Raw genomic sequence first — 25,298 nt, 5'->3', positions numbered from 1 at the left:
CTCTGTAGCCCTGGCTGACTTTGAACTTGTAATCCTCCTGACTCAGCCTCTTACAGACTCAGCTCCAAATGAGACTTTTGAATTTGATGTAAGTTGAAAGAGATTCCCCCAAGGAGATGCAACGGTCTTTACACACATCTAAGAAAGCAGGGGTGGAGAGACCTCAAAAGAGAAAGTGGAGATGCCAACACCCTCTGCCAGTGTGGTGGTTTTAATATGCTTGGTCCATGGAAAATGGCACTATTAGGAAGTGTAGCCTTGTTGGAGTAGATGTGACCTTGTTGGAGGAAGTAAGTCACTTTTTAGGTAGACTTTGAGAACTCCTACACTTTGTCTCTGCCCAGTGCATAAGAGACCCTCTTCCTAGCTGCCTTTGGATCAAGATATAGAACTCTTAGCTCCTCCAGCACCATGCCCGCCTGCACACTGCCATGCTTCCTGCCATGATAATGGACTGAACCTCTGAAACTGTAAGGCAGCCCCAAGTAAATGTTGTCTTTTATAAGAGTTGGCTTGGCCATAGAGTCTCTTCACAGAAGTAAAACCCAAACTAAGACATTCAGAAATGGACAGAATCACTGGTCAGAAGGTCCGTGAGGATGGAACTATGTTGCTGCACACGCACACTGAGCTATCTGGAGGTGATTAAACTTCATAAGCTTTCTTATCCAAAATATCAGAATGCTCATTCTCCTTTAGACCACATGAAGATTCACCAAATACATGACATTATGAGAAAGGAGAAAATAAACCCTCCATACTTATAAGCCTAGAGTAGAGATCAGGTGAGATATTCTCCCAAGGATCAACGGAATTTAACCAGAAATCCCTAATAGAAAGCTGAGAAAAGAATTGAAAGACAAAAACAAAACAAAACAAAACAAAACAAAACAAAACAAAACAAAACAAAAAGATAGGAATCAGACATCAAGCTTCCCACCTGCTTGAAAAAGTCTCTAGAAAAAAAATTAAAAATAGTTTAAACTAAGTGAACAGAAATAGAGAACTAACCTGCCAGAAACACAATGGCAGGGTTGCTGAGATGGATGAGAAAACGCAGGAAAATGCCGTTTAAGGCTAATAATGGCCAGCGTCTGATCTCTGGAATCCACAGGAAGGTTAAAAGAGAGAACCAACTGCACAGAGTTGTCCTCTAACCTCCATGTGAGCTCCGTGACACACTCCAGCCCTCACTTAGCATCATGTATGCACACACACACACACACACACACACACGTACACACTCATGCACACACACACACACACAAATAATAATAACAATAAATTAGAGTTTTTAAGTGTTTTAAAAATACACATTGGGACCCCCGCCGCAGGATTTTGGGACTGCTGGTGAGTGGAACACAGCTTCTGTTCCAGTCCAATCACGCGGGACCTGAGACTGCGCTGGCTGGGGAGAGAGAAATCCGGCCTACATAGGGCCACAACCCTCTTCCGGTCAGAAAAGCACCAGGGCAGCTGGGGCGCAGGGTCTGCTGACACTCGCGAGCTACCCACAACACCCGCCACAGGATCTTAAGACTTCTGGATCTTAAGACTTCTGGAGAGTGGAACACAGCTTCTGCTCCAATCCAATTGCACGCGGGACCAGAGACTGCATTAGTTAGGGAAGCAGAAAAACGGCCTGTGTAGGACCACAGGCCTCTTCCGGCTGGACCAGCACCGGGGTACCGTCAGCTACCCACGACCCCCGCCGCAGGATTTAGAGACTGCTGGTGAGTGGAACACAGCTTCTGCTCCAATCTTTAAACAGTGACAACGATAACAACTAACCCCAGAGATTACCAGATGGCGAAAGGTAAACGTAATAATCTTACTAACAGAAACCAAGACCACTCACCATCATCAGAACCCAGCACCCCCACTTCGTCCAGTCCAGGGCACCCCAACACACCGGAAAAGCTAGACACGGATTTAAAAGCATATCTCCTGATGATGATAGAGAACTTCAAGAAGGACTTTAATAACACACTTAAAGAAATGCAGGAGAACACTGCTAAACAGGCAGAAGACAATAAAGAGAAAGCACAAAAATCCCTTAAAGAATTACAGGAGAACACTGCTAAAGAGTTACAAATCCTTAAAGAAAAACACGATAACATAATCAAACAGGTAGAAGTCCTTACAGAAAAACAGGAAAACACATCCAAACAGATGATGGAAATGAACAAAACCATACTAGACCTAAAAAGGGAAGTAGACACAATAAAGAAAACCCAAAATGAGGCAACACTGGAGATAGAAACCCTAGGAAAGAAATCTGGAACCATAGATACGAGCATCAGCAACAGAATACAAGAGATGGAAGAGAGAATCTCAGGTGCAGAAGATTCCATAGAGAACATCGGCACAACAATCAAGGAAAATGTAAAATGCAAAAAGATCCTAACTCAAAACATCCAAGAAATAGAGGACGCAATGAGAAGACCAAACCTACGGATAATAGGAGTGGATGAGAATGAAGATTTTCAACTCAAAGGACCAGCAAACATCTTCAACAAAATTATAGAAGAAAACTTCCCAAATCTAAAGAAAGAGATGCCCATGAACATACAAGAAGCCTACAGAACTCCAAATAGACTGGACCAGAAAAGAAATACCTCCCGACACATAATAATCAGAGCAACAAATGCTCTAAATAAAGATAGAATACTAAAAGCAGTAAGAGAAAAAGGCCAAGTAACATATAAAGGCAAGCCTATCAGAATTACACCAGATTTTTCACCAGAGACTATGAAAGCCAGAAGATCCTGGACGGATGTTATACAGACACTAAAAGAACACAAATTCCAGCCCAGGCTACTATACCCAGCCAAACTCTCAATTAACATAGATGGAGAAACCAAAGTATTCCACGACAAAACCAAATTCACACATTATCTCTCCACGAATCCAGCCCTTCAAAGGATAATAACAGAAAAAAACCAATACAAGGACAGGAAGCACGCCCTAGAAACAACAAGAAGGTAATCCCTCAACAAACCTAAAAGAAGACAGCCACAAGAACAAAATGCCAACTTTAACAACAAAAATAACAGGAAACAACAATTACTTTTCCTTAATATCTCTTAATATCAATGGACTCAACTCCCCGATAAAAAGACATAGACTAACAAACTGGCTACACAAACAAGACCCAACATTTTGCTGCTTACAGGAAACTCATCTCAGAGAAAAGGATAGACACTACCTCAGAATGAAAGGATGGAAAACAATTTTCCAAGCAAATGGCATGAAGAAACAAGCTGGAGTAGCCATTCTAATATCTGATAAGATTGACTTCCAACCCAAAGTCATTAAAAAAGACAGGGAGGGACACTTCATACTCATCAAAGGTAAAATCCTCCAAGAGGAACTATCAATCCTGAATATCTATGCTCCAAATACAAAGGCAGCCACATTCATTAAAGAAACTTTAATAAAGCTCAAAGCACACATTGCACCTCATACAATAATAGTGGGAGACTTCAACACACCACTTTCACCAATGGACAGATCATGGAAACAGAAACTAAACAGGGACACAGTGAAACTAAGAGAAATTATGAATCAAATGGATCTGGCAGATATCTACAGAACATTCTATCCTAAAACAAAAGGATATACCTTCTTCTCAGCACCTCATGGTACCTTCTCCAAAATTGACCACATAATTGGTCACAAAGCAGGCCTCAACAGATATAAAAATATTGAAATTGTCCCATGCATCCTATCAGATCACCATGGCCTAAGGCTGATCTTCAATAACAAAATAAATAATAGAAAGCCAACCTCCACGTGGAAACTGAACAACACTCTTCTCAATGATACCTTGGTCAAGGAAGGAATAAAGAAAGAAATTAAGGACTTTTTAGAGTTCAATGAAAATGAAGCCACAACATACCCAAACTTATGGGACGCAATGAAAGCATTTCTAAGAGGAAAACTCATAGCTCTGAGTGCCTCCAAAAGGAAACTAGAGAGAGCACACATTAGCAGCTTGACAACACACCTAAAAGCACTAGAACAAACGGAAGCAAATTCACCCAAGAGGAGTAGACGGCAGGAAATAATCAAACTCAGGGGTGAAATCAACCAAGTGGAAACAAGAAAAACTATTCAAAGAATCAACCAATCAAGGAGCTGGTTCTTTGAGAAAATCAACAAGATAGATAAACCCTTAGCCAGACTCACTAGAGGGCACAGGGAAAGCATCCTAATTAACAAAATCAGAAATGAAAAAGGAGACATAACAACAGATCCTGAAGACATCCAAAACACCATCAGATCCTTCTACCAAAGGCTATACTCAACAAAACTGAAGAACCTGGATGAAATGGAGAAGTTCCTAGACAGATACCAGGTACCAAAGTTGAATCAAGATCAGGTTAATGATCTAAACAGCCCTATATCCCCCAAAGAAATAGAAGCAGTCATTAATAGTCTCCCAACTAAAAAAAGCCCAGGACCAGATGGGTTTAGTGCAGAGTTCTATCAGACCTTCAAAGAAGATCTAATCCCAGTTCTTCACAAACTATTCCACAAAATAGAAACAGAAGGTACTCTACCCAACTCATTCTATGAAGCCACAATTACTCTGATACCTAAACCACAAAAAGACCCAACAAAGATAGAAAACTTCAGACCAATATCCCTTATGAATATTGATGCAAAAATCCTCAATAAAGTTCTTGCTAACCGAATCCAAGAACACATCAAAACAATCATCCATCCTGACCAAGTAGGTTTCATCCCAGAGATGCAGGGATGGTTCAATATACGGAAATCCATCAACGTAATCCAGTATATAAACAAACTCAAAGACAAAAACCACATGGTCATCTCCTTAGATGCGGAAAAAGCATTTGACAAGATCCAACACCCATTCATGATAAAAGTCTTGGAAAGATCAGGAATTCAAGGCCCATACCTAAACATGATAAAAGCAATCTACAGCAAACCAGTAGCCAACATCAAAGTAAATGGTGAGAAGCTTGAAGCAATCCCTCTAAAATCAGGGACTAGACAAGGCTGTCCACTTTCTCCATACCTATTCAACATTGTACTTGAAGTCCTAGCCAGAGCAATTCGACAACAAAAGGAGATCAAAGGGATACAAATTGGAAAAGATGAAGTCAAATATCACTCTTTGCAGATGATATGATAGTATATATAAGTGACCCTAAAAATTCCACCAGAGAACTCCTAAGCCTGATAAACAGCTTCGGTGAAGTAGCTGGATATAAAATTAACTCAAACAAATCAATGGCCTTTCTCTACACAAAGAATAAACAGGCTGAGAAAGAAATTAGGGAAACAACACCCTTCTCAATAGTCACAAATAATATAAAATATCTTGGCGTGACTCTAACTAAGGAAGTGAAAGATCTGTATAATAAAAACTTCAAGTCTCTGAAGAAAGAAATTATAGAAGATCTCAGAAGATGGAAAGATCTCCCATGCTCATGGATTGGCAGGATCAACATTGTAAAAATGGCTATCTTGCCAAAAGCAATTTACAGATTCAATGCAATTCCCATCAAAATTCCAAATCAATTCTTCAACGAATTAGAAAGTGCAATCTGCAAATTCATCTGGAATAACAAAAAACCTAGGATAGCAAAAACTCTTCTCAAGGATAAAAGAACCTCTGGTGGAATCACCATGCCGGACCTAAAGCTCTACTACAGAGCAATTGTGATAAAAACTGCATGGTACTGGTATAGTGACAGACAAATAGACCAATGGAATAGAATTGAAGACCCAGAAATGAACCCACACACCTATGGTCACTTGATCTTCGACAAGGGAGCTAAAAACATCCAGTGGAAGAAAGACAGCATTTTCAACAAATGGTGCTGGCACAACTGGTTGTTAACATGTAGAAGAATGAGAATCGATCCATTCCTATCTCCTTGTACTAAGGTCAAGTCTAAGTGGATCAAGGAACTTCACATAAAACCAGAGACACTGAAACTTATAGAGGAGAAAGTGGGGAAAAGCCTTGAAGATATGGGCACAGGGGAAAAATTCCTGAATAGAACAGTAATGGCTTGTGCTGTAAGATCGAGAATTGACAAGTGGGACCTCATGAAACTACAAAGCTTCTGCAAGGCTAAAGACACCATCAATAAGACAAAAAAACCACCAACAGATTGGGAAAGGATCTTCACCTATCCTAAATCAGATAAGGGACTAATATCCAATATATATAAAGAACTCAAGAAGGTGGACTCCAGAAAGTCAAATAACCCCATTAAAAAATGGGGCTCAGAACTGAACAAAGAATTCTCACCTGCGGAATACCGAATGGCAGAGAAGCACCTGAAAAAATGTTCAACATCCTTAATCATCAGGGAAATGCAAATCAAAACAACCCTGAGATTCCACCTCACACCAGTCAGAATGTCTAAGATCAAAAATTCAGGTGACAGCAGATGCTGGCGAGGATGTGGAGAAAGAGGAACACTCCTCCATTGTTGGTGGGATTGCAAGCTTGTACAACCACTCTGGAAATCAGTATGGCGGTTCCTCAGAAAATTGGACATAGTACTACCGGAGGATCCAGCAATACCTCTCCTGGGCATATATCCAGAAGATGTCCCAACCGGTAAAAAGGACACATGCTCCACTATGTTCATAGCAGCCCTATTTATAATAGCCAGAAGCTGGAAAGAACCCAGATGTCCCTCTACAGAGGAATGGATACAGAAATTATGGTACATTTACACAATGGAGTACTACTCAGCTATTAAAAAGAATGAATTTATGAAATTCCTAGCCAAATGGATGGACCTGGAGGGCATCATCTTGAGTGAAGTAACACAATCACAAAAGAACTCACACAATATGTATTCATTGATAAGTGGATATTAGCCCAAAACTTAGGATACCCAAGATATAAGATACAATTTGATAAACGCATGAAACTCAAGAAGAATGAAGACCAAAGTGTGGACACTGTGCACCTTCTTAGAATTGGGAACAAAACACCCAGGGAAGGAGTTACAGAGACAAAGTTCGTAGCTGTGATGAAAGGATGGACCATTTAGAGACTGCTGTATCCAGGGATCTGTCCCATAATCAGCTTCTAAACGCTGACACCATTGCATACACTAGCAAGATTTTGCTGAAAGGACCCAGATATAGCTGTCTCTTGTGAGACGATGCCGGGGCCTAGCAAACACAGGAGTGGATGTTCACAGTCAGCTATTGGATGTATCACAGGGCTCCCAATGGAGAAGCTAGAGAAAGTACCCAAGGAGCTAAAGGGATCTGCAACCCTATTGTTGGAACAACATGATGTACTAACCAGAACCCTGGAGCTCTTGTCTCTAGCTGCATATGTATCGAAAGATGGCCTAGTCGGCCATCAATGGAAAGAGAGGCCCATTGGACTTGCAAACTTTATATGCCCCAATATAGGGGAATGCCAGGGCCAAAAGAATGGGAATGGGTGGGTAGGGAAGTGGGGGGCGCTATGGGGGACTTTTGGGATAGCATTGGAAATGTAATTGAGGAAAATATGTAATAAAAATATATAAAAAAAAATACACATTGGAATACAGTGAAAGCAGGGTTCAGAAGAAAACATACAGCATCAAATATAAATTTTAGGAAATAAAATGTGTTATTGTCATTTATTGTAGTCTTACATGCATTATAAATTCTACATTACCTTATTGTTTGTTTAAATGATGATATTTTGAAGAGGCTTAAAATATCAGTTTCTTGAAAAAATACATACTACCAAAGTTTACACAAAACACTGATCATTTAAATAGTCATAAATCCATTAAAATATCACATTCATTGTCAATAACTCTCCTTTAAATGAAGGGGTTGTATAGAGATGGTTTCACTAGTGAATTCTACCAAACCCCCAAGGAAGAAATCATGCCATGCCTTTGTAGTGACTTCTGGAAGATAGTAATAGAAAAACAGCTATCAATTCTGAACTGCCTCTATGAAGTACTTAAGACCCCAACATCAAACACTCTTAAGGCATCATAAGAAAGGAAAACTATACTAATATCGCCTCTAAGCATAAGTATAAAAACAACACACCAGAAACAGAATTCAACAAGATACAAAAATCATTCTACGGGGCCGAGGAGACAGCTCGCCAGACAAGCCAGAGAGACTAAGTTCATAATGTTCAGGTAAGCTCGAAATCTGAGTCTTGGTATAGTCATAAATATCTTTTGCAACGTACTGGATATATGATTGTAGTCCATCATTCAACAGGTTGAGGAGGAAAAGTCAGAGATGATTGAATCAACCCAGAAAAGCATTGGCAAAATACAACATCTATTTATAATGTTAAACTCTCAGAAAACAGGGAAAATAGAAACTTCTTCAACTCAAATTTAAAAAGTCTAGAGAAATATAGGCCTGGCATCATATTTGCTGATGAGAATTGAGAGGCTTCTTCCCAGAATCTGAAATAAAGCGCTCATGTCTCCACATCCTTTCTACTCATTTTGTGCTGAAGCAGGTGGCTAAAGCTGTAACACAAGAAAGTTAAACAAAATTAGACATAATTAGAAAGAAGAATAGAGCTGCCTTTGAAGACTGCATGGCTGTATAAAAAATGCTAAAATGTGCAAAAACATCCATAGGTAATAAATTTAGTAAGTCATAGGATATGAAATTAATGTACAATTAATGTACAATGTCAATTTCTGCTCTACATATCAACAAAGGAACAACTGCAAGTGAAATTAAGAGAACAATTATTATTTGCATCAGGACTAACAAACCTATAGGCATCTGTGTAATAAAATATGCATTAAAGTCTGTGTGAGGAAAACTAGAAAATTGTTAAGTAAATCAAAGAAGGACAAGAGCATGAAAGAGTAAATCGTGCATATTCACAAATAGGCATAGTCAAGTCTGTGAGCCTATCTGCTCTTTCCAACTTGCCCTACAGGGTCAATACAACCACACTCAAAACCTTCCTATGGGGTCAACACAATCACACTCAAAACCTTCCTACAGGGTCAACACAATCACACTCAAAACCTTCCAGGTTTCGTCTGTAAATGATGACACTGCATCTACGACTGACATGGGAAGGCAATGTCATAGATTCCATTGCTTACAGTGAGATCACAGGTGAAGCCCACTGGAGAAGTGCAGAGACAGAGGTCTGGATGCAGGACTTCATGGCCTACTGCAACACTGTAACAATCCCAATGGCAACAAGAACAGGCAAGTTAAGTTTGTGGGAGATTGGACTCTCTTTTCTCTTTTTAAATTAGCGAATCTTAACTAGTAGAAAATAATAGGCTTAATTTAGAGAGTTTTATATGTACATGCAATGTGATTTTATCTTTGTATGAGAAGGATGTGGGAGGAAGACAGGATGGGGTGGGAAAGAAGAAGGGAAGTAAGAGGAAGGGGAAGGGGAATGGGGGAGGGGAGGAGGTGAAGAGAAGAAAAGGAATGGCGAGAAATAGGAGGAAGAGAGGAAGAAGAGTAGGAAGGGGGAGGAGAAGCAATAAATTTTCACCAAATTTAGCTCAAAATAGATGTTGAATGTAAACTGTGGACAGCTGAAAGACCGCAGGTGACATCCAGTTTTGTAGTAAGTTTTAGAATTAACACCAAAGCACGCTTTATTTAAACAAGATTAGCTTTCCCCGCCCCTCCCTAAGAGACTATTGATAATTAATGGTGCCTGGGGAGAGGAGTGCCTTTTCCTTCCATGGTGAAGTCCATGCTTCAGTACCCTGGCTCCAGCAAATAATCTCCCTCCCATGCTCCTGAACCCACACTAATTAAACTCAATTAGTCCCACACAGAAAAGGCATGAGAAGGGGACAGGGCTTGCAGAGAAGAAGGACTTCAGAGGAAGGAAAGGTGATGGTAGGAGGGAATTGGGGGTGGGAGTTCCAAATATATGTTTATTATGTGTGAGTTGATAAAGTATTTTTATATTGAAAATACTCGTAGAACTCTTAAATCCAATAATCCAATAAGAGCTCAATAACAAGAGAGTATAACGTTTTGCTAATTAAAATGAGAAAAAGAGAGCTGGGAATTCATCACAGCTGGCAGAGTGCTTCCTTGTCTAGCATACATGAAGCCCAGATGTATAAACAAGGCAAGCGACACACACCCCATAATCCCTGCACCTAGGACTCGGAGCCCAGGAGATATGAAGTTCAAGCTTATCTTGGGGCTTATCTTATTTTCCAGGCAGGGTCTCATGTATTTCAGGGTGGCAGGTTTGAGGTCAGCCTGGGAAACAGGAGACCCTGTGTGGCGAATAATACAAGTAAATTTGACAGACACTTCTCCCAAATAATATACTGACAGAAAATAACCACAAATAGTGCAGAGTGTCGTTATCATTAAGGAATTGGAAGTTAAGACAGTAACATAAATAAATAAATAAATAAATAAATAAATAAATAAATAACAGACAAGATAAAATGCAGACACCATTGAATAGCAGGAAAAATGATTGCTGTTTGTTGATGGGAATGGAGAGGAGGGAAGCCACCTTAGAAGATAGCTTAGTGAATTAGATAAAACACTAAACATAGCCTTGCTAGGATCTATCAGTTGTACTTTCAGGCGTTTACCAAAAATAGTTGAAAATTTACGTGTGACCACGTGCTGACACATTTATAGCAGCTTTATTTATATGAGCTGAGGTTAGGAGGCAAGCAAGATTCTCTTCCATAGCTGGGTGAATAATCTGTAACGTAGCTATGCAGTTGGCCATTATTCAAGGGTTTAAAAGAAACACGCTCTCTAGCCACGATAAGACAGGGAGAAAAGTTAATAGCATTTGCTCAGCCAAAGAAGTCAGTGCTAAAAGCCTGCATACTGTATTATTCCAATTCTATTACAGTCCACAAAAGACAAAGCTGCAGAGACAGTGAAAGGATGGCGGAGGGAAGGAGGAGAGTGATAAAGAGTGGATCCCATGATGTTTGAGTACTGGAACTATTCTATACAATTGTATGGTGATGTTATGTATGCAGTTTTTTAGCATCTGTCAAAAATAATCATAGAATTGTATAATGCAAAGAAAGACCTTGCTATAATCTAAGGGCTTTAGTTTATAATGATGTACAACGATTGCAGCAACCATCACAATACGTGCCCTCCCTCGTGCAAGACGGTAATAACAGAGAAATCCATTTGTGGTAGGGTGTATGGGTACCTGGAACTCTTTCTCTCTGCTTGACTTCCCCCAAAATTCAAAACTATACTAACAGGGGGAATTTGGTTGATTTTTTTATGCCAGTTTCTGGTTGCCCAGGTGAAACAGCCATTCTTTCCCACAGCAGATGCTGCTGAGAAGAAAGGATGGAGCTGCCTGGGGATGTAACCTCCCTTCCCATTCCACTAGCATTTGTTCCCAGGAGGTTCCTTTGTGTTGTGATCATCTTTTCAACCTAGTGAAAAAGAGCTGCAGCCGCCATCCCTTCTGCTTGGTGCTCAGGGTCCACCCGATGGAGCCCCAGCCAGCTCTGCATTTCTGGAGTCTCTGTTCTCCCTCTTGGTGAGCTTGTGAACCTACGTTCCAACATCACTAGAGAAGTGTCAGTATTTACCTCCAAGACTGTTGTGAGGTTTAAGTACGCCAATTCCCCAGTCCCGAGTCTTCAATAAATATGAGCTGTTATGCTGTTATTGTTTAGATACCTTCACACAACACTCACATAAAATGCAAGAAAGACAAAAGATTCCAGCTCAAATCATTTCTGGACTGTCAAAATGCTTAAAAGAAACAGGAAGGTAGGATGCTTGGAAGCCTCTGCCCAGAGGCAGATGAGTGGAGGGAAATACATGTCAAAATGGTTTGAAATCTCCTCTGCCCTTTATCTGGGTGTCCAATGGAGCTCACTCCAAATCCCTTGAATAATCCCCTTCTGTGAACTTCACCCTAACCTTGTGGCCACCCTCTGGACAGGAACCTGTGTTGAAGCATGAACACTGCCCCCAAGTGCACCACCCCCTCTGGCTAGAGCCTTCCTCGTCTTAAACCAGAACCCAGAAGGGTCAGGGAACCCAGCATGTTGCTTCTTCTTTCATTCCCTCTACTATTTATATTTCACTCCACATGCCTGGAGCCCATCACAGGGAAAGGAACATGTTCAGAAAATAAACAGCACCACCGCCCGATGCTGTGCTTGCTAGAAGCTGTTAGTATAATCTTGTTTCTTCCCTTTGGGGAGCTTAAAGCACAGAAATTGCTTTCCCTCAAGTCTTAATATCAAAGGACGCAAAGGGATTCAAAGACAGTTTACAGCACCACACTCCACTGTACAGATGCGTTGCTATGTGTTTTCTCGACACCCCTCACCCTCATGTTTGAAACTTGTACTTCTTTGTCCTCAGAGCATCTTCAGGCATCAAGGCATACTGGCCTTGCTTAATTCCCTCCTCTCTCTAATCCCAAGAGGCTGTCTGCAGAAGAAGCTCTGGTATTTCCATGGCATCTCCCTGAAAGTACAGAGTTAGCACTCTGATTCTTCTTGCTATTATGACAAAAATCCTGGGTAAACCCGCTTTCTCTGTTGAATTTGAAACTCACATACTAGACACCATCCCCTCCCTAGATTATAGTTTTTAAAAGAGAAGAATTTTTTTTTAAATAAAGAATCTGCTCAAATTGACATTTCCATCTTCCTCACTTATCTGAGAGTGGCAGGCTGTAATTTGCCAACAGGCTCATATTCAAACACATGGGATAGTGCTGACATCATGTGGTTTTTCTACCTTTTCCAGCCCCAGCATCATACCCAGGTGGACTTGCTTAGGTCAGTAGATGATGTGGATGAAAAAGAGAGAGAGAGAGAGAGAGAGAGAGACAGAGACAGAGACAGAGACAGAGACAGAGACAGAGAGACAGAGAGAGACAGAGAGAGTCAGAGATAGAGAGAGAGACTATAGAACAATAGTTCTTCATGATCTATGAAGGATCCCCAAGATCCTTTCATGAGTCAGTTGTGAAGATGTTCCTAGGTCTATCAGGTAGAATAGGATCAGATGCTGGATACTACCTACACAGGGGAAGGAAATCCAGGTTCTCTTTTCTTTCTACATCTATTCCAGTGCAGACATATGGCTCCCTTGATGCTGTGAATGAATGAACTCTGAAGAGGAAAACCTGACTCAGCTTCTGGCTCCATAGATTGGTAGTTATCCATCAAGGGTGAGCAAGGAAATCACTGGGAAAACAGTCTCTTCCTGCATCTGGCTGAGTTCCCATTTGCTTTTGGTGGTGCTATACCCTCTCCCAGTGGCACACTCTCTCTGTCCGGTTAGGAGCTTCCTTGAGCTGCTGTTCAGTTGCTGACTTGTGTGCTGAAGGGCCATGCTTTCTAAGTTCTCCCCCCCCCATCACTCCTGTTGCTTTGTCCCTTGATGCTTCTTCAATATCACCCCACTCCCCCCTGCACTAGCATTCAATTTCCTTCTTGCCGGGTTGTAGCCCTTGGAGGTTCTTTAATTTGCTGAGAGTAAATGTGGTAGTAAATTACTTCAGTTTTTGCATAATTTTAATATAACTTATAACTTAATAACTTATTTTGTCAAGTTTGCTGTAAGCTCACAGTCAGCAGGAATCTGTCCTCTCAGGAGTCTACCACAGGCCCAGGTTTGAGAGAGATTCCTAACATCTGCTTTGGGGGTTGAAATAAGAGAATTCTTCACTCTCCCAGCAGGTTGACAGCTCAGAGTCTATTCTGTGTGGGAAGTGAGAACTCAGATTAATCAGCTATGACTCATGTAGGTCCAAGGCAAAAAATTTTACTCGGATATCTTTAATGACCTCTCTTGTCAATACTCAGGGAAATGTGTTAAGAGTTAGGTCACCAGACTGCAGTACCACAGCAGGGTGTTGAGACTTTGAGGGATGGGTCTAGTGGAAAGAAATGAGGTCACTGGAGATAATACTGGAATCCTCCTCCTCCTCTTCCTCCTCCTCCTCCTCTGTCCCCTTTGCTTCCCAACTTCCTTGAGTTAAACAACAATCCCTACTACGATGTTCTGTCTGGCCACAGGCCCAAAGCAATAGACCCACATGACCGCAGGTTGACGCTCATGGACCCACAGAGCACAGTAATCTTCCCCACTCTATAAGATCATTATCCCTGGTACTTTGCCACCATTAATAAAAAGCAGCCTGACCAAGCTATGAGAGAAGAGGGCTCAGATCTAGCATCTTTTTCCTAGCTCTATAATTTATTCAGGAACCCTTGTCATTGCTCCTCCTTGCTATCCTTAGAGGCCATATTCCTGATAGTAGCTTTTCTGTGAGAGAATTAGAGTTCCAGCCCCAGATGGTCTGATCTCTGCTCAGCCCGGGAGTCACTATTGTCCCTAGATTTCCCAAGGCTCGTCCTTTCTTGCTTGAGCCTCAGAATGGCTTTTATTTAATTGAAATGATTTTATCTACTCATCCTGTGCCTGAGAGCAGAGAGAGGATTTGGCATGAGGTTTTATCTCAGGCATCTGTTCCTAATTCCTGCAGTGTTCTATAGCTTTCTGTGGTGCTTTGCGCTCTGGAGCCCATGTCAGCTAGTCAACTACAGCCATCGGTGGACTGATGCCCTCAGCATCCAGGGTCCTACCAGCTTCGGCATCACACCTGAAGCATATGGATGTTACATAATCAGAAGTCCAAGAAATCCTGCGCATTGCCCAGCTAGGGAGTCAGAATCTGTGGTCAGCTTCTCAAGGACAGAGCTGAGCTCTGAACCTTCATGGGTCAATTCTGGAATTTAGCGAAGCTGCTCAGAAGTGGAAGAAAGAACAAGACAAGGGGGATACACACAACACGAGTGGGTGTTCTGTACCTGTGCTTACCAGGGCTCTCATGCATCACATGTCTGTGGGAGTGTACTGTTTCTCTTGTGAAAAGTGAGTGTGCAAATGTGATCCTTCCTCTACATCTCGGCAACATTGGAGCTGGGCTTGGCCGCCAGCTTTCTGTGACTACCTGAGCTAATAACCATATAGAGATGAAAGATTTATTTTGATTTACACGTTGAGTTCAGTCTAAGGCCAAGTGCTCTTGTCAATTACTGGCCCTTGATGAGGCAGCACAACATGGCAAGAACAGCTATCAAAGACAGTGCTCAGTGTTTGGCTAGGAAGGGGAAGGAGAGAGAGAGAGAGAGAAAGAGAGAGAGAGAGAGAGAGAGAGAGAGAGAGAGAGAGAGAGAGAGAGAGAGAAGAGGACGAGGACTATGAGTTAGAAAATGAGGGGAGAAAGCAAGAGTAGAAGGAGGAGGAAAAGGAGGAAAGGGGAAGAAAGAGAGAGTCTGGCCCCTCTTAGCTATGCCTACAAGGAACTGTAACTTCCCATCCAGCCCACTTCTTAAAGGCTCCACACTCTGAGAAACTTAAGTTGCAAGTTATAGCAGGATACAATGGGGGAACACTTGGGTTGCAAACACTTGCTCCAGAAGGTCTTGCCAACTGACTTACAGAAGGTTCTTGTTAAGACTTTGAGACTATTTTCATTAAGTAACTCCCACCACTTAAATAACATCCATCATAACAGTGATAGCTAACTAACTTCCTGAGAAAAACCACACCTGCCAACAAACTGTCTTTCAAAATAGCTTGGGCAAATTCTCGAACAAAACCTCCATGTTCTCTTTTGTCCTTTGGGTACAGTGGAGGCCATATTTTTTCAAGGTCCTGACTTGCAGTTTTAAGTTGTGTCTACTCCTCAATTAAGCATTTTGCTTGGAAATTAAAGGCTATGTTTTAATTGGGGTTTCCTGACACCTGCACAGTGCAATCTTGCTCTTCCTTTGTAGAAAAGAGATTTTTGTTTCATCATTTTCAACCAAAAGGATGAATCAGTTTTCATAGCCCAAGGGGGATACAAATCAAAGAACAGGTAAGGAGATTAGGAATTAGTAGCTTGGCAGCCAACCAGAGCATGACTGGGCTGTGGCTGCAGATGAATTAATGGCCAGCGGATACAGCATTGCCAGATGATTTGGCCACTTGGGAGGTTTTGTAAACATTGCCCTGGAAGGACATCTTGTCTTAGGGTGACATTATAAGACTGGCACCAGAGTGGGCAGGGTGATGGAGCTATAATCAAATCTCAGCTCTCACTCTGGGATGGCCTCAGAGGGCACTGTGGGACTTGGGAGGCTCTGGGACTTCTCTCTCTCTCTCTTTCTCTCTCTCTCTCTCTCTCTCTCTCTCTCTCTCTCTCTCTCTCTCTCTCTCTCTCTGTGTGTGTGTGGGGGGGGGGGGCGGGGGTAATGACACTTTAGCTGGAGGATTATAACTGCAAGCTCATTCTGAGATACATAATGACAACTTGTCTCAAAACCCAAGCAACATTGTTAAGTTGAGCACTATATAAAGTGGGGTGCACTGGAAACGGGGCTGCTGCCGTGAAGTAGATCTTAGCAAATGGAACATGTCTTGAGCCCTCAGAGGAATCCTGTCTGTGGGGGAGAGTCAAGCTAAATAGCCTCAAATTCTTTTTTTTTTTCATTTGACATTTTATTTATTTCCATTTCAAATGTTATCACTTTTACTGGTTTTCCCTCCAAAAACCCCCTAACTCATCCCCCCTCCCCCTGCTTCTATGAAGAAGATCATCCACCCACCCACCCACTCCCACCTCACCACCCTGGCATCCCCTACACCGGGGCATCAAGCCTTCACAGGGCCAAAGGCCATTGATGCCAGATAAGGCCGTTCCTCTATGGGAGGCTGATGCATCTCTGATTGCTGGAAGAAAGGGGATTCTGGGTGGAAGACTTCTCCCTGTATTGTACATCCTGGTCTTTCTTTGGCGTATCTCTCATGTGGAGAGTGAATTTTTCTTTACTTAGTGTTCAGTCACTGAGGTAGAAGTTTCAGCCCCCAAAATGCATATACAAGTAACATTATACAAATGGAGCAGTTATATCTAGCAATACATATGTATATACACATACTCACACACACACAAACACACACACACAGAGAGAGAGAGAGAGAGAGAGAGAGAGAGAGAGAACAGCAATTAATGAAAAAAGAGGCTATGAACTTGAAAAGGACCAGGGAGGGTATAAACAAGGCTTTGGAGTGATGAAAAGGATGGAAAAGATATGTATATTATAATCTCTACAATAAACAAAAAAGTACAATGAGACCACTCTCTTCTCTTACCAACTGATTTTCTCTGAATTTCAAAAACCCCTGCATCTTGTTTTTATCATTTAACACTGTTCTTTTGGCTACTGTATGATGCATAAATCATCATGGTTGCTTGTCTTCTATTTATTGGCATTTTTAAATACATTTCTACCCCAGAACCTTGGTGTCTGCTGTACTCCTGGGAAAGTTTCTCTCTTGCATTATCCTCTGGTTGACACCTTCTGGTCATCTGAATTTCAACTCAGTTCAAACTCTATTTATGTAAAGAAGCAGGCACTGTGGCCCTCATCAGAAGCACCCCTTCCAGTAACTAGCCAAATGTACTTAAAATTTCCCAAGGCTTTCAGCCATGTTTTAGTCAGGGATCACTTATAGAATGAATCTATGTAATATACACATATATATGTGTGTGTACGCGTATGTGTGTGCATATATATATAGTTAAATACCCCTAAATATATGTTTATGTACATATGTAAATGAATATATATGCACATGAAAATGTATATGATGTATACATGTATACTCCCATTGGTTGGGGTATTTAACTGTGCAGGAGACTTGCCTTGTCTAATATTCATGTCTTAACTTGTCTACCAGGATGAGACTTGTCTAACAGTCATGTCTTAACTTGCCAACCAGGATGCCAGTTACCTAGGCACACATCTCTTTCTGCCAAGTAGGATGTCACTTCCCAGGGAGGTCTTGGGAACTTTAGCTTTACTAGACCACCACTCAAACAAAAGTCTTATTCCAAATAGTTTCCTTTGTGGGTACAGCTGTCTCTCCTCTCTTATGTTGGGGTCCATCCCAGGGGCAGCCTATATGTGTATATATATATATATATATATATATATATATATATATATATACATACATACACATACATACTCTTGCGGTCCAGGAAATGCCTCAAAAACCACACAAACAATGATCTCAGTCAGACAGGGAGAGTTTATTGAGCATATACTCTAGAAACAGTCGACCAAGTCATGGCTCAACCTACAAGGATTTTAAGCCCCAAATCCACAAACATCTATGCCAAATTACTTCACTGATCAGGATTTAGAGATACAGGATTTCCTTAGGATCATGTCTGTGTTGTACATTCACTGACCCTGCTCCCATTGGTTGGGGTATTTAACTGTGCAGGAGACTTGCCTTGTCTAATATTCATGTCTTAACTTGTCTACCAGGATGAGACTTGTCTAACAGTCATGTCTTAACTTGCCAACCAGGATGCCAGTTACCTAGGCACACATCTCTTTCTGCCAAGTAGGATGTCACTTCCCAGGGAGGTCTTGGGAACTTTAGCTTTACTAGACCACCACTCAAACAAAAGTCTTATTCCAAATAGTTTCCTTTGTGGGTACAGCTGTCTCTCCTCTCTTATGTTGGGGTCCATCCCAGGGGCAGCCTATAAAGGCAAATACCATAAAGCTTACACGTAGGTAAGCTGTTGTGTGGCTCCCATCCAAGTGTACTGTGGGTAACTATACAAAACAGTTCTACTGACTTCTATTGTGACAGGTTTCCAAGGACATGGAATATAACAGAATATGTAATCAATCTTGGCATTAGAAAGTTTCCTACTAACAGCAGAAACATATGAGAACGTTTACTTATAATGACAGGCCAGCCAGGTAACATTTGCCTAGGCCTTAATATTCCATCCAGGCTTTAATATTTTACCTAACACACACACACACACACACACACACACACACACACACACACACACACGTCAAAGATCTGGATTATAAGTGTATCTACCCACTTCAAATTAAGCAAAAATCCCTCACAGGCATGCCCTCCATTTTTGGATTTTAGTTAATTCCAGATGTAGTCAGGTTGACAACCAAGAATAACCATCACAACCCACTATTTGTAAATATTTTGTTTGCGTACTATCTTCCTACTATCATGTGAGTGTCATTGGAACAAAAGGTTTATTCACCATAGAATCTCTTGTGATTCAAACTATTCTGTTCTTGGAAACAATAAATAAGGCAATTAAGGCCAGCTTTTTTGGGTTCAAACCTTAGTTCTGTGTGGCCTTTATTTATTGAGAACCTTCCCATGCTTCACTCTTTAGATGGTGACAATCAGTAATTCTAACATGACAGGTTGGTCTAAGGACTGAAGCACTATTACACACAACATGCTTTGAACAGCACCGAATACAAAGTAAGCACTCACAGATATTTGTGGTTACTGATCATGAATATGTTAAATGAATGGATAAAGTGTCTATTCGGGGAGATGTCATTACCTTATTGTGGCGAATGTAATTCTATGCATTTTGTGAAAGAAAATCACCTATGTTTTCAGAGTAATGACTTGAGTTAATATCTGCCACACTCTATATGACTGTAAGTTGGGATCTTGGCCAATTAGTTGAAGTCCCTGCTATCACTCTGGGTGGAGTCCTTGCCTTGTGCTCAGGTTGGTTTTCCCGAAACCTTTTCGATCCGCACCTCGCTGGCTGGTGTTTTCCTTGCAATGATGTTGACTCAGTCCCCCACTTGTCCCTGAATGTTCTGTCTAGTATTCCTCTTTGGGGAGTCTGCGTCTCAGTCTCAGCCTCTGCCCAGAGACTCTTGAAGACACACAGCAGGGAGTAGCGGGAGGAATGGGCAGTGAGAATAACACCCAATTCTAGTAGCTGTTGCATAAGTGAATCCAAAAAGTACCAGTGGTATGTCCCAAATGGCTTTCCCTTCATACAAATAATTATTCTGCCCAGATGGTGGAAATAGCCCTGCTGTTATAGGCCACATTTCCAAGTTCCCTTGCTGTGACTTCCACACTCAGAGGGCAGTGGGAACAAGCAAAAATAAACCTTTCTCCAAGAGGGCCGAAACCATTAGATCAGATGAGATCAGATCAGAGCTATTGATTGTGGTGCAACGGTTTTACTTTCTCCTGAGGCCTCATATAGGAACTTAGGCCTACTGTGCTGCACAGTTCACACTTCCTGGATAATTCAAACCTGAGTGTGTGACTGTTCCCTCTGTCCTTCTGTCTGATCAGAGCATCCTTCCGCCCCCACCCATCTCCAAAATTTTGGAGTGATTGTTAACCAATATCCTTGTATTCCTGGACCCTGATGTAGCCAAAGAATCGTACAGAAAGTTTATCTAGGACAGAGGAGCAGCATTGGAAGAGTCTGCAGCATTTATAGAAAGTGAATAGAAAATCCTGGAATGTTTGAGTTGTTCCTGAAGGATATGAGGGCCCAGAGATCAACTCAGACTCCACCCTGGATGGATGGAAGGAGGGAGAATATGTACAAGGAATTCCTATAATAACACACAACTATTCATACTTGTTTCTTATACACATTTAAAGCCTTCTCATTCTGAGAGGCTTGTGTGTTTGTGTGTGTATGTGTGTGTATGCGTGTGTGTCTCAGGTGGAGAGAAGTCTAAGTGTGTGTCCATGTGCCTGAATATGCACTTTTCTATATAAAGGCATGCCTATGTGCTTCTGTAACTACATATGACTAAGAATGTGTGTTCAAAAAGATTTCTCCCTCCTTCCATCCATCCAGGGTGGAGTCTGAGCCGATCTCTTGGCTACATCAGGGTTCAGGTTGAACATTTCCCATCAATGATGGGGACCTTTCTGCCAGCCAGTGCATTATGGCCAAGGATGCTGTCTCATCTGAGGAAAGACTCGATCACCTGGTACCTGCAGTCAGTACACGGTAGCTTAGAGCCTATGTCCTACTGCTCTGAATCACTGGTGCATACCTAAGGCTTTCCCTTTTCTGCACAGCTAGTCAAGCCCCTTTGAGCAATGCTTTGATGTTGCTGGAACTAGAAGGCAACAATGAGCCATTGTTCATTCTGAAGTTTCTGGAGTATGCTTAGATGTGCTCTGGAAATGAAAGTCAACAAAAACCTGAAAGAAGAGGCAGAAATTTCCAAAGCTTGAGTTTCACAAGCAGGAACTATTGGGGATGCCAGGTGAAAGTTAACAAAAAGCTGCTGAGGGATTGGGGCAGGCTTGGAGCATCATGCTTAGGTATTGGTTAGGATATCAAAACACTGAGGTGGCAGACAGGCAGCTGGAGGCAAATCTGAGAATAGAAGTAACAGAAATTAAAAATAGCAATAAGTCGTGCCCCAAAAGAGAGAAAAAAGATGTTTATTCACAGAGTGGGAGGCAGCCACCACAGGAAAATGATTGGCACTCTTTGTTTTGTTTTGTTTTTTCATTCCTTATAGCATCCATAGGCCATAAAAAGGTAGCTGGAAATTAAGAATATCACTGTCCCTCACAATGGAGGCCTCAGCTCAGGGCTCCACTCTGCTCTTTGAAGTAGCTCACGAGACATCTCTGCAGTGGGCCTACTGTAGCCTCCTCAGCATCCTTGGAATCCCATTATCTCTTGCTACTGTGTCTTCATGGAGAATGATGGCCATGCCTCTACAACCTGGTCCCTACAATGAATCCAATTCATTATGGTGGTGTCATCTAACCTTTCCTGCACTGCACAGGACACAGACCCAGCAGGCCAGGGAGACTTGAGTTTTTTGAATCTGTGTGAGCCACCAGGCAGGTGGCAGAATCTCCACCCATCCCTGAAGGAGAACCAGCCATCACCGTGGGACTGTCTCCTCCCTATTCATGATGTTGACATCATAAACTGTCCTGAACTAATCCCATTAGCCTTGCCCTGGAATGGTTGCTTCTGGTTTTCCTGGCCATAAGTTTTAGTCAAACCTGACCATCCACAAAAACTCTGTTTTATCAAATGGATGAGAGCTCCTCCGAGTGGTCCTCTTCCTCGGTCTGCTCCCTCTGATCTGCTTCTCCATGTCCTCTCTCCATCTCCCTCTCATGGCCTTTCCTTGTCTTCTTTCATCTCTCTCCCACCTGCCCTCTTCTCTCTTCTTCCTCCATCTTCTCTACCTCCTCTCTCATCTCTTCCTGACCTTTTATTTCTTTTTATCTTATCATATTCTGTATAACCCTCAAGAGCAATCACTTGGCCGTCTTCTAACGGAGATCTTCCAAGCTGTTTGTCTGTCTTGTGGAGCAGAAACTGAAACAGAAGAAGCAGGGTGACACTTGTCTACCCCACAAATCCACAGGGCAAGGCATCCAGAGTGTGCTGGTGGTTGTTAGTTGACCTGGCTTTGGTTATTTCTGTCTTAAGTGTCTTGATTAATGGTTCATACTTTAGTCACCAGACCCCAAACTTACCTATAATCACCCTCTGCCCAACCTTTCTCAAGACATTACTTTGTCTCTTTGCAAAACACTCAAACATGAAGTAACATGTGCTTGTCTGTGCTTCTGGACATGTGCTTGTCCTACTGACTATGGTAATGCAGAGATGAGCCAAGGAAAGAGCCCATCAGTGCTCCAGCCCAGCACCCACAGGTATGCATGGCTGTACTGGACAGTGTAGTTCAACCTTGTTCACTTGTCCAGGAATGCTCTGTTCTTTCCATTTATCATAGTTGTCATTGTTAGTATAATGTGTAAGTAGTAACTTTATTAATCATGGAATGATTTTATTAATGACTTTATTAATTACTGAAACAAATGTTTATTGAGGAACTACTATGAAGTATTCCTTCCAGTGTAGACAGTGTCATATGGTTTTTGTAAAGCATAGGGTAGGCCGCATGGACTACAATTCCATGTGCAGTGAATGTTTGCAGAGTGCAGCTTCACTGTGCTCTAACCTGGGCACATGCACACAAGCATAGCTAGCACATAACCACTGCACAGTGATGCCCTGCACAGATGTGCATACATACGCACACACACACACACACATACACACATACAGAGAGAGAGAGAGAGAGAGAGAGAGAGAGAGAGAGAGAGAGCGCTATAGTTTGCTTTTACTGTCCTAGAAATAGCCCATCCTTTGATGGCTGCTGCACAGTGAAGCTCACAATGAACTGTGTTTAACAGGACCATTAATTTATTAGGCACTCACTTAAGACGGTTGTACCACATTAGAGCAAATGTGTTCTTGGGGGCTCTGTGAGGGCTATGTTTATTTTCTAAAAGTTGCCATTAGGTCTCGATGGTGGGAAGAGTGCCAGAGGCCACGTTATGGGAGCCCTGGTCAGTCTCCTGTGCCATGTGGCTATAGAATTAGTGTGCTACTTATTGATGGGCAATCCATCCCTTAACAAGGTCCCAATTTGGCTCCCGGAATAATGAGATGAGCCTTTAGGGACCATCCATCTCTCTCCCACAGCTGAGGGCACTTCTGAGGAGCATGGTCCCTTAACTGGCTTATGATGTAGTGCAGCTGAGCTGAGGCTAGTACAGCTCATTTATTTCTCAGGGGCCAAAATGAAATTTTCAGTAGAAGCTCCTCCCTCCTCCCATGAGGCTCTGCCAGGGCTGACATATTTGAAAGGACTATATGTTAGGTGGTGAGGGGTTGGTCCATATCCCAGATCTTCTGAACAATCCTAGACAGACAACTTATTCTTCCTAAGCCCTAATTTTCTGCCTAGTGAGACAGAGATACACATGAGAAAACAGTATTAATTGAGAACCCACTCCAATCATTTTATAGGTTAAGAGAGGAACAAATTCACGTGAAGTCTATTCTCAGGAACATTGACCTATAAGCTCAAGTGATCACTTTGAATGAAGGCACATTTCGGCTAATTTAGATGCTGGGGAGGCATGAGACAGGGGCTGTGTCTTGTTGGGCATCTGGGAGAGTGACAGCTGAGTTGAGTTCTGACAGATGGCCAGGTGTTAATCGGTTAAGTAGGGTGAAGGTGGTGATGATGTCGGTGGTGGCAGTGATGGTGGTGGCGGATGGGGAAGAGCTATGCCAGACGGAGAGAACAGCTTGTATAAAGGCCTGGAGACTGGAGGGAACACGGTGTGTTTAGAAACCGAAATCAAGCCAGAAGGCCTGGTGCACAGACAAGGAAGGGCTGTAAGGTGGGCGGGAAGAGGCTCCTTAGGGAATCTAAGTAGAATGCTGAGGACACCTTGTTCAGAACTGGGGCCACATCTTATGGAAAAGAGAAACCTGTTGGAGGGTGTAAGCAGCCTCCGTGGTGTTTACACACAGCCATCACTCTGCCTGTGGAATGGGTGCAAAGCTGGAAGGAGACCAGACTGCTACATGTGGAAAGATTGTAGGAAATGTGATTTTATATAAATAACAAAGACTTGTGCTGAGTCAGGGACAAAAGACTGGAGAAAGTTAAGCTACATGATACACTGAGCAGAACTGCATCAACCAGGAGAAGAGGCTCTAACCAGGACTCCCACTCTCCCTGTTCACACTGTCCAAGACCACTTACTGCATGGGCAAGTGATCACTAGTGGCAAGCGATACCCCAGACACTCAATAGATACTCATGGTGCCCATCTGTCCCCTTAAGATCTTTGCCAATTGAGTCCCACCAACTCTGTCAGAGCCTCAAGGAGCTGGACTCAAATCCCTTTTACCTTTTCCCAGAAGCTTTCAAACTTCCCACTTTTAACTTGAGGCTCAAGTGCCAGCAGGCAGCCTTAGGCTGGCAGAGCTATGGGAAGAAGCTTGCGCAGCTTAAGGCTGGGAATATTGTGCCAAGATGTTTCTCGATTCTTCCTCCTGAAGTGTCTGACTCAGTGTGCTGAAGTTTTTAAATTATTATTATTTAAACCTATTATTTGTGAGTTTTGTGTATGAATATAATATATTTTGATCAAATCTGCCCTCTACTAGCTCTGCTCTAGCTCTTCCCATGCTTCATCCCCTCAACTTCTCCATCCAAACTTTACGTACTCATCTGTTAAAGCCATTGAGTGCACTCGTACTGCCTGTATATGAAGGGTGTAGAGCACCCTCTGGAACGTGGGCAGTCTAAAATCAAGCTGATACCGACTGTTTTTTATAGAACCTGGCCAAATCCTGCTGCTCTTGAACTAAAAGGAGATACCCAGTTGAAACAGAGCATCTCCCTTCAGGGCAGGAGAAGGGAGGAAACAAACCAATGGGAGGATAAGAAGGTGCGAAAACTGACAAACTACAGAAACAACTCCCATAGGCTGTGTGAGGAAATCACAGAATCTCCCCACATTTAGGACCCCAGAGTTCTGATCTGTCAATTAGAGCTAGTGGTGGGTCCTCCATTGGAGTTCTGTTGAGAAAGAAAGTGAAAGTCCGTGATGGA

The sequence above is a fragment of the Mus caroli genome, unplaced genomic scaffold (genome assembly GCF_978045245.1).
Source record: "Mus caroli unplaced genomic scaffold, Mus_caroli_1 scaffold_8, whole genome shotgun sequence".
NCBI lineage: Eukaryota > Metazoa > Chordata > Mammalia > Rodentia > Muridae > Mus > Mus caroli.
This window is presented reverse-complemented; position numbering follows the sequence as displayed.